Consider the following 16,894-nt stretch of genomic DNA (forward strand, 5'->3'; position numbering starts at 1 on the left):
GTGATTCCTTCCAGCCCCTCAGGACCATCCCCCACCTCCAGATCCCGAACTCGGTCTCAGCTGCAAAGTCCCTTTTGCATATAAGGCAACACTCACAGGTTCTGTGGGTTAGGACCAAGCTGTTCTCCGTGTTGTCCCAGGTGAGAGGCAACGGCGGATTCTCCCTGCAAACGGAAACCCAACGCAGGGTGAATCGTCCCAGTCTAGGAAACCAAGAGACTCAAGCATAACCAATGAGAAACTGCCCAGTAACCTCTAACTAGGGACTTTCCACTTTAATTAACCAAATGTTTTCTTTGTCTGGCTTTTGCAAACCTCTCATAAGAGCTTCCCCCTCATGGCCCCTTGGCGAAGTCCTGAGTAGCTCTAGATCCAGTGCTGCTCGATTCATGAATTGCTGACTGTTCAAATAACTTATTACAAATTTTAATGTGCTCAAATTTGTCTTTTAACACACCCAGCAGTAATGAGTGTGGATGTCCCCCAAGACATTATTCCATGAGTGTCGAGATCAGCTTTACTTAAGAGAGCCTTGAACTGGAATCACCCCAATGAAATCTTGTAACAGCTCTGAACACTGAAGCACGGGGGAGCTTCCTGGCTGGTGAGCACATGGATGTCCCAGGTAGCTGAGCTGCCTGGTTCCCCAGAGAGAGGGCATGGCTGGTGAGCACATGGATGTCCCAGGTAGGTGAGCTGCCTGGTTCCCCAGAGAGCGGGCATGGCTGGTGAGCACATGGATGTCCCAGGTAGCTGAGCTGCCTGGTTCTCTAGAGAGAAGGCATGAGGCTCGGGGTTCAGGACCGCCCCCGACCTTGTCCCGCACATCTCTGCATCTGGCCAGCGCTGATCTGTATATTTTATAATAAAACTGTTATTGTAAGTACAGTGCTTCCCTGAGTTCTGTGAGTTGTTGCAGCAATTTATTGAACCTGAGGGGTTTGTGGGAACTCCTGAATTTGTAGCCAGTCGAAAGTGCAGGTGGCCTGGGGACCCCTGAACTTGCCGCTGGTATCTGAAGTGGGGGCCGTCTTGCTGGGAACCACGTCCTCAAGCCCTTGGAGTCTGACACTAACTCTAGGCGGCTGTCAGAACTGAATTACCATCCACCAGTTGAGGTTGAAACAGGATATTCAGAAATCCCATGTAGCTGAGCAGAAACGTGCTTGAGAAGGGAACCCCACATCTGTTTAGAAAACGGTTTTAACACAGAGACATCCAGAATCAAGTATAGCAATGATGAAGTAGATCAAAATGACAGCATTTATATTTTTGTGCTAAGTTCAGAAATATACATCTTTGGCATTTTAAGAACTTACAAAGTTTAAGAGAATTTGGCATATTTGAGTCTTCACATCAGACGTGTGATTCTAATTTTAAATGTGCTCTTGAGTCATGGATTTCGGAGCCCTTTCAGTAACCCATGAGCTCAACTCATGATCCCTTCAACCAACTAGCCTGACACCAGCAATCATCCTCTGTGGCTGCAGGTTGAAATCTTACCAAGTTGGTAAACAGTTTTTGAATATTTAAAAATCACCATAATTATACATTTAATGTATTTGATTTATAAGCATCACGTAATGACTTGGGAAGATTTGTCAGTCAGATAATTGAAAAACTTAGAAAATGGAATATAATACATTTTGATTGCAGCTTAAAATGTTTAAAGGAATTTAAATTAACTAAGTAGGTAAATAATACAAACATTAATTAAATTCCTCCTTATAAATGATGATTGAAATTTGCTGGATCTATTCATAGAATAAGATTTGTAAGTTGCATTTGAAAGCTCACTGAGGGCGGGTAGAGGAACGGGCAGTTGCTGTTCAATAGGTATAGAGTTTCAGTTATACGAGGCCTAAAGTTCCAGAGATGCACACAGCACAGGGCCCACACTGTACACTTAGAAGCTTGTGGAGAGAGTAGATCTTGTGTTAAGTGTTCTTACCACAATTTTTATAAAAGCAATAGAGCTAAAAGTTCAAGGAAGAATTAGGGCTTAAAAATCAACTTTACTTATATTTATTTATTTATTTATTTTTGAGACAGGATCTCACCTCTGTTGCCCAGGCTGGAGTAAAGTGGTGTGATCATGGCTCCATCAGCCTCCACCTCTCAGGCTCAAGCAATCCACCCACTTCAGCCTCCTGAGCAGCTGGGACTACAGGTGCATGCCATCATGCCTGGCTAATTTTTATATTTTTTTGCGAGACGGGGTTTCACCGTGTTGTCCAGGCTGGTCTTGACCTCCTGGGCTCAAGTGATCCTCTCACCTCGGCCTCCCAAAGTACTGGGATTACAGGTGCGAGCCACCGAGCCTGGCCTAAAAAACAACTTTAAAAACCAAACTATTTCTGAAGTCTTTTTCCTCCTCAAAGGCTGCCTTCAAGAACACTCAAAAAAATCACTGGAGCTGGACCAGAAGGAGGCTGGAATAAGGTGGATCCAGCTGTCACCTGCCTAGATGAGGCCCACAACAAATGGGACGGTAGGCACAGCAGGCGGTGGCCTCGAGGGCTCAGTAGGAGCCCTGGACCCAGGCTCCCAGCATTTAACAAGTCCCCAAACTCAGGGACAGACTGAGTGAGCTCAGAGAGAACAGAGGAGGAAATTGTGGATGGAGATGAATTACAAGCACGAGCAAAACAGGCTCTATTTATTTCTCACTTGAGGTTGTGGCCCGAGAATGGATTCACCTTGTTTCCTCCCAAGGACTGGAGGGGAACTGAAGGGCGGCTATGAGGTGCATCTCGCCGGCCAGAGAGGCGCTCAGTGCTGGGTAAGCAGCGAGCCCTGTGTCTCTTCCCCTCTTTTCCCTTTATTTCCCTTCTTCTTCTTTGCTTTTAGGCTTTTTGCTGTTTTCTTGCTACCTCCTCCTCCCTGCATCTTGCTGGTTGCACTGCTGCGGAGTCTGGGGCCAGCACGTCTGTCGTCCCCCGAGCATGCGGGTATTTGCCCATCATGACTACCGCAAGCCCCAGCTACCACGGAGGCCTAGGGCGGGGGTCTGATCCCCACGGGGGCCCTCCCCACAGTGCTCAGGCACTTCCTTGTCAGCAACAGGTGTGGAACCAATGGAGAAATCACCACGACCTTGGCTAAGCCCCCCTCTGGAGATGGGTGAGTCTCACCAGGGCCCCATCTGGGAAAACAAAACAGTCCCATTGACGACTCTGTCCTCGGCACCCAGAGCCAGAGCTTGGGGTGGGAGAGAGGGGGGGTGGGGCTGTCTCAGACACGGGGCCTCTGGAAGACGCCGTTCAGATGCCGAACCCCGGGAGCTTAGGACTTGCCCAGGCACTCTGAGATCCGACTGTTGCTAGAGGCTGTGTGACGGTCCCCACAGTGGCCTCAACCAGCCCAGCCCGCAGCATTGGAAAGGACCACTTTTCTCATTTCCCTTTTGATCTTACTCTGAAAGTGAAACTTTAAAAGAAATGGGACTTTATTCTTGTGCTTATCACCTGGGTCTGCCACAGAGTACTCACCTTCAGCCAGCAGCTCCGGACCTGGAGGTGCTCCCCAAAGCAGCCCTCAGGACAGTCTGCAGTGCCCTGGGGTCACCAAAGCATCCCAGCCACTGTGCCTCACAGCCTCTGTGAAAACGAGCCACGACAGCCCAACCACCCAGGTCTTCAGAGTTTCTTGCCTGCATGGCGTTGCCCTCTGTGATTGGCAGAAGAATGCCCCCCAAAGATATTCAGGTCCTAATCCCTGGAACCTGCGAATGTTCCCTTATATGGCAAAAGAGACTTTGCAGATGTGATTAAGTTCAGGTTCTTGAGATTAAGGGAGATTATCCCACATTATCTGAGAGGTCCCTAAATGTAATCACAAGTGTCCTTCTAAGAGGGAGGTGGAGGGAGATTTGGTGAAAGAAGACGGACACTGAGCACTGAAGCCAGGAGCACGGCTTGGAAGCCGGAGGAGGTGAGGATGGGCTCTCCCCAGAGCCTCTGGAGGGTACAAGTCCCTGCCGCCACCTTGGTGTCAGCCCAGGGAGGCTGATTTTGGACTCCTGGATTCAAGACTGTTAGAGAATAAAGGTGTGTGATTTTAAGCCACCGCATTGGTGGTTATTGTTACAGCGGCTGCAGGAAGAAGACACACCTGCCCAGGGCCCCTCCTTGCTCTCAGCTTACCTGGATACCTGAGCTCCTCCTCCAGGGCTCACGGCCTCTGCTGACCTCCTGGACCCAGCCATCATCTTCCCTGGCACGCTGCTGACATCTCACCATCTGGTGGAGAACTTCTGGGCATCTGTCTCTGAACTTGACAATGACACTGCCCCCACCCCAAACGCCAAGCAAAGCTTCCATCGCGGTGCTCTCGTGGGTGTCTTCATCCCCCTGGACTCACATCAGCCAGAGAAATCTTGGTTATTCCTGAATCTGCAGTGACAGTTTTTACACAAGCAAGGGGCAGGTGCTGGTGCAGGACACGAAGCCTGTGGCCAGACAGTGCACAACAGGAACCTTTTACTCCACCATTGCCACTGAGGTGTGAGTCCCCACCATGCCCCACAGACTGTAGCTGCTTGGATATCTCCCAGGCCCTTCATGTAGGGGAGGGTGTCCGCTGCTGCCTTCCATACGCGTCTGTCTCCTGGACACAGTGCGGGTGTGGAAGGATGCAGAGTGTTTCTGGAGGTGAAAATGGAAGACATCCGGCACCAAAATTATTTACTCATTCACTCAACAAACATTAATTGGCATCCATGCAAGCCTAGCTCTGTTCTCTTAGGAAGTGACATGGTGGGTCAAAGCATGAGCCTTGGAGGCCAGTGACCTGGACTCAAATCTTGGCTCGACTACCTTCTGGCTGTGTGATGTTGGGCAACTTACTTGGCCTCTCGGTGCCTCAAGTAATTGTAGTACCAACTTGCTGCCCTCCACCAAGGTAGGAGGCAGACATGCGATGAGGTGGGAATGACACTGAGCACAGCGCGTGGCATACAGCAGGCTCAGGCCCATTCGGCAAAGGGCAAGAAGAGCCACAGCAGGAGAGGCAATGTGGGAATCAGTAGGATTTAAGGAGATGTGGGTGCCCCAGACTTGAAGGACACCAAGTAATTCTGGAAGGACCAAAAGCATCAGTGAGGGGCAGGGCCAGCAAGAATTTAACTTACAAAAAGGCAGCGAGGACAAAGGGAAGAGAAGGGCTGGCCGTGGCACTGCCTCTCTGAGATAGATCACAGAGGGAAGTGGCCCGGATCTCCTCTCCTGCTCCCTCCACAGAAGATCCGTGTCCCCTGCCATTTCAGTGGGGCCTGGTGTGTGATTCCCGGGACTCGAAGCAGTTACCACAGGCCCTGGGCAGCTGGTGGGAGGACTTGCAAGCAGCCAGCCGTCTGGCAGTTGAGCTTCCCTTGGCCCCGTGTCAAGCTGTGGGCTCTGTTCTCTGCTCCTGGTCTTGCAGCAAATGCCATTTCTGTGGCCAGGTCAGGGAGGCTGTTGGTGCTGAAGAGGGAGCTCCCTGCTGGCTACTGTCATGGGCAGCACCTTCCACAGTCACTGCTGGCTGTGCTTCCTGGTGGAAGTGGCTGAAACTAGCACGAGAATGAACTTAGGTCTCTTCTGTGAGGCTGCAGGAGGGAATCCCCCAGGGTCTGACATCAGGGCTGCCAGCCTTTTTCTTTGCCCACTGTCTTATCTGCTTTCTGCTGCTATGACAGAGTACCTGAGACTGGGTGATTTATAAAAACAGAAATTCATTTCTCCCAGTTCTGGAGGTTGGGAAGGCCAGTATTAAGGTGTGGGCATCTGGTGAGGGCTTTCATGCTGCATCACCTTATGGCAGAAGGTGGAAGGGCAAGAGAGCTTGGGGGAAAGAGAGGAGCACCAAGGGCTAGTCCTGCTTTATAACAAACCACTCTTGAGATAACAATCCCACTCCCATGATAACAGGATTAATCCATTCATGAGGGTGGGACCCCATGACCCAATTACCTCTTAAAGGCTCCACCTCCCAATACCATCACAGCGGCAATTAAATTTCAACATGAGTTTTGGAGGGGACGTTCAGACCCTAGCACCCACCTCTCCTGGTGTGGCCTTCTTCTGCAGCTTCCCTGCTGTGGTGGAGTGTATTGCAAACTGGGCCAGGCCGTCACAGTGGCCATCATCACCTGTCACTTCCCATGGGCCTCATACTGCTGGAGTCCTGAACTACTGTACCCCAGACTGGCACCTCTTGTACCTCACCATTCCCACTCCCCATGGCTGCCCTCTTCCTGTACTCTTGGCAAGTGTGGTCTGGGTTCCCATGGTGGCTCAGAAGTGCCTGGTGTTGGACTTTGGGGAGACAGCCCAACATTTCCCAACAAACCCCACAGGCCAAGCCAATTCACATCACGGTTATGCTGAAGTTCACAGGAAACCAGATGTGTCTGTGTGACGGCCTCCAATTCAGAAGTCTCTAAGTAAGTGGTGCCAGACAATTTGCTGGGATATGGGAAGAAATATCAGAACTTCCATTTACATTTATTTTTAGCTCATTCTTTTATATCGCCATTCTTTAAATATCTTTTATACTTAATATATTAGAACAGGGTTATAAGTATATAATTATAAAGAAATAAACATAAAACGGTAGTATAACGCTTCAAAATCTTTAGATATGATGACAACTAGTAAAGAAAATTTTCCCACCATTAATTGAATTGATGAGCATTTATTGATCATCTACCGTGTGCAAAGCACTGTGCTAATTGCTCTGGGAATATTTTACAAAGAGAGAAAGCACAGGGTGTAGTCTTTAGCAGAGAGCGGAGAAGTGCCGAGTCTGAATGACCAACTGGGAGAATATTTGTAACTCATATCTCAGGCAGGACTATAAGGAACATCCACAAAGCAACAAGACAGTGGCCATCAGCCTAATGTGGGGAGGGTAGAATGGGCAGAAGAGATTCACAAAGCGAGCTGTGACACAGCCAAAAAGATGCCCACTCATCAGAGGAGAGCTGCATGAGGCGAGGATGCTGAGAGGCCAGTTTGCAGAATCACACCCTCCCCCCCACACAAGCTGGCCACTCATCTGGGAATTGACTGATAAATATCCTCACCTGTAAAAAATGAATTACATACATCCATAGGGTGGAGTATTACTCAGGCTTAAAGAAGAGTCAGGACGCCCTGTATGTGCTGATATGAAATGAGTTCCAAGAAATATTGTTAGTGGAAATGGCCAGGGGCTATGATTTGTAAACAAAAGGAAGAAAAAAGAATACAGACACACACACACACACACACACACACACACAGACAGAGAGAGAGAGAGAGAGAGACTGAGAGACGTATCCTTGGAAGGCAGGTGCAGGAGAAGGGGTTAGGGGGTGAGCTGGGACAGGCCTGGCTGAGACTGGGAGAGCCCAGCCCCAGGTCTTCATGGAGCTGTGCCAGCCTCAGTTTTCTTGTTGGACATGAACACCACCCACCCCTGAAGCCCCTAGGGTGACTGATGTCAGGTTGACAAACCCAATAGCTCTTTCGTCACTCATTGGGGGTCCTCTGGGAGCCAGGGTCTCTGCTCCAAGCCTCACCTATGTTATCTTTAGGAAGCCTCACAACAGCTACCTTTTGCATCTCAATTTCCAGGCGCTGAAAGTGAGGCTTCTAGAGGTGAAATAATTGGCCCAGGTCACACAGTGACAATGCGAGATGCGCCCCCCTCCCCCAGGCTGTGTCCTTGCAAAGCCAAGCTTCGTGTTCCTTTCTTGTCACAGTGAAACAACAAACGCAGCTGGTGCTGCGCATGTCGCAAGGGCCCTGCTCACACAGCCCCTGTGCTCACCCGGGAGCACTGGTTCCTGAGAGCTGCCACTTCACGTGCTGTCCTTGTCCCCATGGGTAGGTGTTGGCTGCCCCCCTCCTTCCTTCCCATCCTGGGGACCAAAGTGCCCCACCGATGGGGGCCCAGAGGCAACATGCTGGACAGCAACAGGGATGGGGTTCCTGGCACTGAGAGGGGAGGCGAGGGCTGACACAGCCATAGAGGAGAAAAGTCCCCGGGTGCCCCTGAATCACCCTCACGAAAGAAGAAGAAATCCACAGCCACACCAGGCGGGCCATCAGGGCTCTACTACCACCTGCTTCCACTTAGCTTGACGCCCTGACTCCACAGTACAGGGACTCCAACACGTGGACGCACGTCCACCAATAATCCAGGCATCCACTCTAGCTAACGCCTCCCACCTTCCCCTTAATTTCTTCTCTCCTTAGTGCTGCTGGCAGGCGGCAAGACCGGAATTCAAGTATTCCTCTCTCTGAGGGAAGCAGGGATGCTGGGAGGCTTTAAATGGCTCTTTGGGGACAGCAGGCAGAAGGAGGAAGATTTACAAATGGATCGCTCAGGAGACTGAGCCCCAGCCACGTTCTGGAGTCACTCTCTCCACCACCCTCGCAGGGAAGGCTTTTGAAACTCAGCAGCCAGACTGGGAACTGTCATCCCCAGGGAACATTCCCCAGGGAGAGGGAGGGCCGCCAAAGATCCTGGAGAAGGGGGCGAGGTTTGTAACTCCCCTGCTCTCTGCAGGCTTCTTAGCCATCTGGGGGGCAGTGGCAAGGCCTGCTAGCTGCCTATCACAGGCAAAGCAGAGGGTGGTGGCAGGAACCTAGAGCGGTGGCCAGAGCACAGGAGAGCAAAGGGACGGCAGAGATGTTGACCACAGACTGAGGCAGAAGAGTTGGGCTGTGATGACTGGGAGGGATGTCCTGGTGTATTCACTAACTCACCTGTTCCATGATTTCATTCATTCATTCAACAAACATGTATTGGGTCCTCACAAATGATATGTCTGATTCAAAGACTAATACCCCCTTCCACCCCATGTATCTGCACACCCCATACAAATCCATGGATGACTAGATAAAATTATTTAGGTGAGCTCTTGAGCCACTTACTCAAGCCTGCACCCACTTTTTGGTATGTACTTTCTTTTTTTTTTTTTTTTTTTTTTTTTTGATGAGACGGAGTCTCGCTCTGTCGCCCAGGCTGGAGTGCAGTGGCCGGATCTCAGCTCACTGCAAGCTCCGCCTCCCGGGTTCACGCCATTCTCCTGCCTCAGCCTCCCGAGTAGCTGGGACTACAGGCGCCCACAACCGCGCCCGGCTAATTTTTTTTGTATTTTTTAGTAGAGACGAGGTTTCACCGTGGTCTCGATCTCCTGACCTTGTGATCCGCCCGCCTCGGCCTCCCAAAGTGCTGGGATTACAGGCGTGAGCCACCGCGCCCGGCCTGGTATGTACTTTCGTTTCAATACTTCTGTGCTTTTGTTGCTTCAAAAATATTATTTTGTCTAAAACTAAAACAAAAAAGTATCAAGTTAACTTTGAAACTTAGAAAGCTAAATAAAAAGAAAACACTATAACGAACAGAGATCACAGCCACTCAAAGCAAACAGATTTTACGATTTTCTGCAAACGTGACCTTTTGTAAGTTTCACCTTTTTTTTCCCGCTGTTTCAGGAGCTCTGCTGAGCAGAGCCAAAAAAGCTCCATGCACCATGGTAGGCTGGAATTCCCAGGGAAGGAAGCAGATTTGGGGGCAGGAGTCAGGACACTGGGGAGGAAAGAAGGGACTTGGATGGGCAGGGGAGCAGCTGAACTGAGATGGTTGCCAGAGAGGCCCCAGACCATCCTAAGGGAGCTCTGAGCTGGGATGACCCTTCAGGGGTCCCTTCATGCCAGCTCTGAGCTGGGCTGGTTTTGTTCCTAAAGGAGGCAGTGGGGAGGGAACAGCAGCACAGACTACAAATGGTAAAGTGAGCCAAATGGCTCCCCCAACTATTTCATTCCAGTCTCTGCTCAAATGCCACCTTTTCAGAGACTTCCCTTCACCACCTGCATTACAGGAATCCCCCAGCCCCTCTCTTTTTTATTTTTCATTTTATTTTAGTTTTTGAGAGGAAGTCTCGCTCTGTCACCCAGGCTGGAGTGCAGTGGCACAATCTTGGCTCACTGCAACCTCCGCCTTCTGGGTTCAAGCGATTCTCCTGCCTCAGCCTCCCGAGTAGCTGAGACTATAAGTGTGCACCACCATGCCCGGCTAATTTTTGTATTTTAGTAGAGATGGGGTTTCACCATGTTGGTCAGGCACCCCGGCCTCTCTTGATCCCTTCTGCTCTGTCGTCCCCACCCTTGATTCCATCTTTAAATATTTATTGCTTATTGCCTCTCTTCTGCTGCAAGAATGATGGCTCCATGAGGCAGGGCTTTGTGTCGTATCCCAGGGCCTGCTACACAGCATGCACTCGGGAAATGTCTATAGCATGAATGAATGAATGAATGAATGAACCAGAGTGTAGGGTTAGCCCCTGGCATTCTGCCTGCTCCCAGGGATGAGGACTGTGTGGGGAGACCTGAAGGACCATGATGAGTGTGACTCATCAACTGTCTCTATTTGTATCCAAAATGATTGCCTCTGCAGAAAATCCCAAGGACTTACAAAACAAACAGACAAATAAAAACCTTCCTGTAACACAAGGGTTTAGCAAGATCATAGATACAAGGTCAACATACAAAAGTCAATTGCATTTCTACACTAGCAATAAACAATTGAAAACTAAACATTTAAAGTGTTATTAACTCCAAAAACTGAAATACTTGGGCATAAATCTAACAAAATATGTGCAGGTTCTGTATGGTGAAACTATAAAATATAGATGAAAGAAATCCAAGAAGACCTCAAGAAATGGGCAGAAGTACTGTGTGCATTGAATGAGGGCTCGGAGTGGTTAAGGTATCAGTTCTCCCAAGCCCTGGTCCCTTTCCTTTAAGTCTGGCCAACCCAGAACCTCCCTGGAGGCCATGCACCTTCCTGGCTTCATCAGGTGGCCATGGAACAGAAGTTCAGGGACAGAGGTTTTGGTTTATAAAGACAATTGGATGTACTCTTTGGGAAAAAAAATTCAAATCATAGATAAGTATATAAAGCCAAAATTCAAGTTCTTTCTGAAAACCTCTCAGCTTATACTCACCACAGGAACCACTGCCAGCAAGGAGGTCTCATAACAAGGCCTAAAGACAAGGACCCTGGAATCCAACTGTCTGGGTTCAAGTCCTGGCTCCATCATTCCTTGGCTATGTGACCTTGGCAAATTTCTTGCCTTTTCTTTTTGAGACAGGGTCTCACTGCGTCACCCAGGCTGAAGTACAGTGGTGTGATCATAGCTAACTGCAGCCGCAAACTCCTGGGGTCCAAGCCATCCTCCTACCTCAAGCTAGGACTACAGGCATGTGCCATCACGCCTAGCTAGGGTTTTTCATTTTATTTTATTTTTTATTTTTAGTAGAGGGGAAGTCATGCTATGTTGCATGGCTGGTCTCCTGGGCCTCAAGCAATCCTCCCTCCTCGGCCTCCCAGAGTGCTAGGATTACAGGCATGAGTCACCGTGCCTGGCCACCTCAGCGAATTTCTTAACCTCTATGAGCCTTAGTTTTCTCATGTGTAAATAAGGATTAAGTTTGATATAGATCATAAAGTCTGCATCATGTAAAAGCCCCAGTAGAAGTTAACTTTATTTATGAGGCTCTCACTATATGCAAAAATTTGTCGTTATTTTTACTACTGTGAAAATAAGCGAAGACCAACCAAATGAGAACAAGCAAAGCTGTTTGTTCAGAATTTGCTAGAGCCAGGGAGTCAATCACTGTCACTTGTTTGGCAGTGACTCAAAGGTGTCCGGGGAGTGAGGACGCCAGACAGTGGGAAAAGTGGCGGGCTTGGCTGTGCCCTGATGCGGCTGGCACGTGGGGAAGCTGTAGGGCCTCTTGGGAGTCTGGGTAGGGAGCAGGTTGGCTTTCTTTTCTTTTCTTTTCTTTTCTTTTCTTTTCTTTTCTTTTCTTTTCTTTTCTTTTCTTCTTTTCTTTTCTTTCTTTTCTTTTCCTTTCTTTCTTTCATTCATTCTTTCTTTCTTTCTTTCTTTTTTTCTGAGACAGTTCTTCTTTTTTTGTTGTCGTTTTGTTCTGTCACCCAGGCTGGAGCGCAGTGGCGCAATCTCTGCTCACTGCAACCTCCGCCTCCCAGGTTCAAGTGATTCTTCTGCCTCAGCCTCCTGAATAGCTGGGACTACAGACACACATCACCACGCCCAGCTAATTTTTGTATTTTTAGTAGAGATGGGGTTTCACCATGTTAGCCAGGATGGTCTTGATCTCCTGACCTCGTGATCTGCCCGCCTCAGCCTCCCAAAGTGGTGGGATTACAGGCGTGAGCCACCGCTCCTGGCCGGCTTTCTTTAGTTGATCCTAAATTGAAACTGTGACCAAAATTAGGGAAACTGGCAGTTGCCGGCCAAGTCCTGGCCATCTGGGACGTTGCTGTGGAGGCTGTGGCTTCCTGTGCTGGTTGTGGCAGGCAGTGAGGAGTTCCATTTTCGTGATGAGGTCTTGCTATGTTGCCCAGGCTGGTCTTGAACTCCTGGGCTCAAGCAATCCTCCCACCTCGGCCTCCCAAAGTGCTGCGATTACAGGTGTGAGCCATCGTGGCTGGCCCTCTTTGCAATTTTCTTTCAGTCCCCTTAAGTCACTTGAGCAGGAGAATCTGCTTCCTGAGGCTAGTAATGCCTTATTCTTAAAAACAAAGAGAACACTGGCCTCAGTTCGGCGCCCTTGGCAGGCGAAGGCACCCAGCCAGAACTGTCACATTTGTTTCATTTGCACAGGATATTTTTACAGTTTTCTTCTCTTTGTGGTGAGTGATCCTGGTTTTCCAGTTGTGGTCGTTGCTGTAGACGTTCTGGGGCACATAAATGATTTAGAAGTCAGTTCACTGAGAGAAAACCACGAATTAGATAATAGTCCATGTGATCTGAGATGTGGCAGAATCAGAAAGGTATGTAAATGACACAGGTTTGGAAAACGCTGCTCTGAGGTAAGACAAGGATCACTTGCTGGGTCAGGGATGCGTTATTTTGTGACCGCATCTTGCTCTCGGGCTATTGTGGCCTAGAGGATTTGGGAGCCCCGGAACAGATATGAGTTGATTAAGCATGCACATGGCACTTCCTTTGTGGCTGGGCACTCCCCTAAGTGCTTTTCTGATGTGGTCTCACTTCATCCTCACACACTATGCCATCAGTCCAATGTTCCCATTTTACAGATGAGAAAACTGAGGCGAGCCGGTGAATGGCAGAGCTGGGGTCTGAATGCGGCTGCCTGGCCAAGTGTCTGTGCTGTGAGCTCCCGCCACAGTTCCAGTGTCTCAGGCCTTACGCCCTGCAGGGCAGTTGTTGATGTGGCGGTTGTGTCCCTGGGTCACCTTTTCAACGTGTGCCCTGGAGGAAACGCAGGCCTGGCCCTGCCTGGTGCTGGTGCCTCAGAGCCTCTTAGAGCTGTTTTGTCATTTACTGGCTTAGGGGCCGTAGCCTCTGCCAGGGCCCCTGCTGTGTGGGCACCAAGGGAGACTCAACATCCTTGGGGGTGGAAATCCTCTTCTGAGACTAGGTTCCGCTGCTGTGGCTGGTATCCCCAGGCCAGGGAAGCTGAAGCACGAAGTGTGATGGTTACTGTCCTTCCAGGGCAGCATTAGGGGAGTACTGGTCACTGGAGTGTGAAACGGGCACCACCAGGCTCCCCTCCAGGACGCGGTATTTGGAGAAGGTGCCCACCCTCCTTTCAGGACAGCGGCTGGGGAGTGGGTCAGATATAAGCTCACCCCCGGTTCTGAAGATCTGAGGACCCCTAAAGAACATTTCACCCCGCTCCCTCTCATCACCGACCGCATCCTCCTGGGCACGGCCAGCCTGGGGGATTTCCTCCTTCTGCCTGGAACTGACATTACCCAGGACTCGGAGGACAGTGAGCAAGGTCCTGGAGAAAGGGCCGATGATGGAGAAACGTGAAGACAAGGTCCTAGAGACAAAGTTCTGAGGGTGAGGGCTCCCTGGTGGCTACAGAGAGAGCCCAGAGGTGCCCGGGTCCTGCTGGGCTGGGATGTCCTGTCCTTAGTCTCCCAAGAGGCTCTGGGTCCAGCTGTCTCCTTGGCTCCAGGTTCTGGTCTGCCTGCGTTGTCAGCAGCTGGAGGCCCCTACTCTGCAGGGGACCCTGCCTAGGGGCCGAAGTCACAGACCCAAGGCCTCAGTGGCCAGAGATGTCCTAGGCATCTAGGCATGATGGAACCCGTCTGGCACTCGGGTTCATGGGCTGCCAGTCCCTGTGCCGCCCTGGCTGCAGGTCTCCCGACCACATGTCCAGCCCCTCAAGAGGAGCATCTGCGTTCCATATTCATCGTTCTGGAAGCAGGAGGAAGTCAGGAAGTGGAATTGTGACTATAATAGAAAAGGGGTCTTGATCCAGACCCTAAGAGAGGGTTCTTGGATCTCGCACAGGAAGGAATTCAAGGCAAGTCACAGAGTGCAGTGAAAGAAGCAAGTTTATTAAAACTCCTCCATTCCCGGCCTGGCGCCGTGGCTCACACCTGTAATCACAGAACTTTGGGAGGCCGAGGCGGGAGGATCACTTGAGTTCGGGAGTTCAAGACCAGCCTGGCCAACATGGCGAGACCCCGTTTCTACTAAAAATACAAAAATTAGCCAGGCTAGTGGCTCGTGCTTGTAATCCCAGCTACTCAGGAAGCTGAGGCAGGAGAATCACTTGAACCTGGGAGGCAGAGGTTGCAGTGAGCCGAGATTGCGCCACTGCACTCCAGCCTGGGTGACAGAGTGAGACTCTGCTTCAGGAAAAAAAACAAAACAAAACAAAACAAAAAAACCCTTGAGCATTCTCAGAAAGCGAGCAGAGGACCGCCCCATCCTTAAGTTTCTCTTATATAGGGGTCTTATCTGTGTAAAGACTACCCTAAGCTGTGCCTACGTGTGGCTGGGCTGACAGCATGACAACAATGATTATGCTATTGATTTAAGAAAGCTATCCTTGACATCTTCGTGAGTGAGTACATCAAAGCATAACTATAAGTTTTTGAGAGCGTATATTGTTATGGGTATTGGGACATCTGGACTTTCTGCTGTTGTAGGAGCATGTCCTTGCAGGCATCTTCAGGCTGTGTTCTTCCTAGATGTAATTATCTTATGACCCTGAGTCACGACCGGCAAGGAATGTGCCTGTTTGTGTCGAGATGGAGCCGAATTTAAAATGGCATCACTGTGGCTCTCCCCGCTCCTGCTTCCGTAACAGAGTCCTTCAAGGGAAGAAGAGAATCATCGAGTGAACGTTGTGTCTGTACTCCTGGGGCCTCATAGAAACCTAGATTCAAATTTCCCTGCTTCCAAGACCGCCACCCGGAGGTGGCACTTCTGCTCCCCACACCCTGTGTCCCTGAGGGCAAGCCCCAAGAAGGGAGTGTGGTCCAAACCCCCTTGTCCCAGCCCACCTCACGGTCACCTCCCCTGCTGCCCTTCCAGAAGGACACAGCAGCCTCCCACACCCCGTCATCTTCATTTGTCAGGGCCCTCCCCGCCCACCAGTTGGCCCTGGCCTGAGGCATTGGGGGCTGAGAAAGGGTGATGTGCTAAGAAGAAATCAGGGTGTGGAGAGCAGAAATACCTAATCGCTTGTGAAATCTCTGGCATGCTGGGGCAGGTTCCTCCGGGCCCTGGTGACACCGCAGTCTTTGTCAGCATTACCCGGACAGGAAGTGACAAGCCGAGGGCCCGGGGCAGCAGCCTGATGTGCTTCACATGCACCGGGTGGACAGCGGAGGCCCCGGGCCCGGGGAGGTGGCAGCGGCCACTCAAGTGAACTCGGGTCTGGAAGCTTCTTACAGCAAGATGATGCCCAGGCCTGGCCGGGCAGCTCCCTGGACCCCTCGAGGAGGGTCAGGCACTGCTGTTACACTCCCACATCCCTGGTGATCCTTATGGTTAGCATTTACCACCGTCTTTCCGTATTTATCCAACTCTCACTTAATGCTTCCTTTTACCGTGTGTGGTCACTGCCCTAAGCGCTCTACTTACACCTTCAAAATGACCTACGAGACAGGAACTACTATTATACATTGTACATGGAAGGAAACTGAAGCACAGAGAGGGTCAGTCACTTGCCTGAAGTTACCGAGCTGGTAACAGGCAGAGCTGGACTCCGAGCCGGTGTTTCGGCCCCGGTGCAGTCGCCTGTTTTCTCATCTGTTCCCCTGTTAGACGGGGCTTTTGAAGTCAGGGTCTATGTCTGTTTTATTCTCCTTTACCTTCATAGGAATTGGCAGAGCCCTCAGGTTGTCAGTAAAGATCTGCTGATTGAAATAATGAATGAGACTGGGCACGGTGGCTCACACCTGCAATCCTAGCACTTTGGGAGGCCAAGGAGAACGGATCATTTGAGTGCAGGAGTTGGAGACCAGTGTGGGAAACATAGCAAGACCCAATCTCTATTTCAAAAAAATTTTTTTTAATTAGCTGGTCATGATGGCTGCATCTGTAGTCCCAGCTACTGGGGAGGCTAAGGCAGGAGGATTGCTTGAACCCAGGAGTTTGAGGCTGCAGTGAACCATGATCACACCACTGCACTCCAGTCTGGGCAACAGAGTAAGACCCTGTCTCTGAGATAGAAAGAAAGAGAGAGAGAGAGAGGGAGGGAGGGAGGGAGGGAGGGAGGGAGGGAGGGAGGGAAAGAAGGAAAGAAGGAAGGAAGGAAGGAAGGAAGGAAGGAAGGAAGGAAGGAAGGAAGGAAGGAAGGGAAAGGAAAGCAAGGAAAGCAAGGAAAGCAAGAAAGCAAGGAAGCAAGAAAGCAAGAAAGCAAGCAAGCAAGCAAGAAAGAAAGAAAGAAAAGGAAAGAAAGAAAGGGAGGGGAGGGAAGGGAAAGAAGGAAAGGAAGGAAGGAAGGAAGGAAGAAAGAAAGAAAGAAAAGGAAAGAAAGAAAGAAAGGGAGGGGAGGGAAGGGAAAGAAGGAAAGGAAGGAAGGAAGGAAGGAAGGAAGGAAGGAAGGAAGGAAGGAAGGAA

General features: G+C 50.2%; 1 long non-coding RNA gene across 3 annotated transcripts in view; it reads right to left on the minus strand.

Moving 5' to 3' along the window:
* Positions 1-16,003: 16,003 nt before the first annotated feature.
* The window catches only part of LOC116269778, a 44,106-nt gene continuing 43,215 nt past the window's right edge, over positions 16,004-16,894 (minus strand). For all 3 annotated transcript variants that reach the window (XR_004177580.1, XR_004177583.1, XR_004177582.1), the window contains exon 5: positions 16,004-16,185. This is a non-coding gene — a long non-coding RNA (uncharacterized LOC116269778). The remainder of the gene's footprint in view (positions 16,186-16,894) is intronic.

This window comes from Papio anubis, chromosome 12, assembly GCF_008728515.1.
Source record: "Papio anubis isolate 15944 chromosome 12, Panubis1.0, whole genome shotgun sequence".
Taxonomy (NCBI): domain Eukaryota; kingdom Metazoa; phylum Chordata; class Mammalia; order Primates; family Cercopithecidae; genus Papio; species Papio anubis.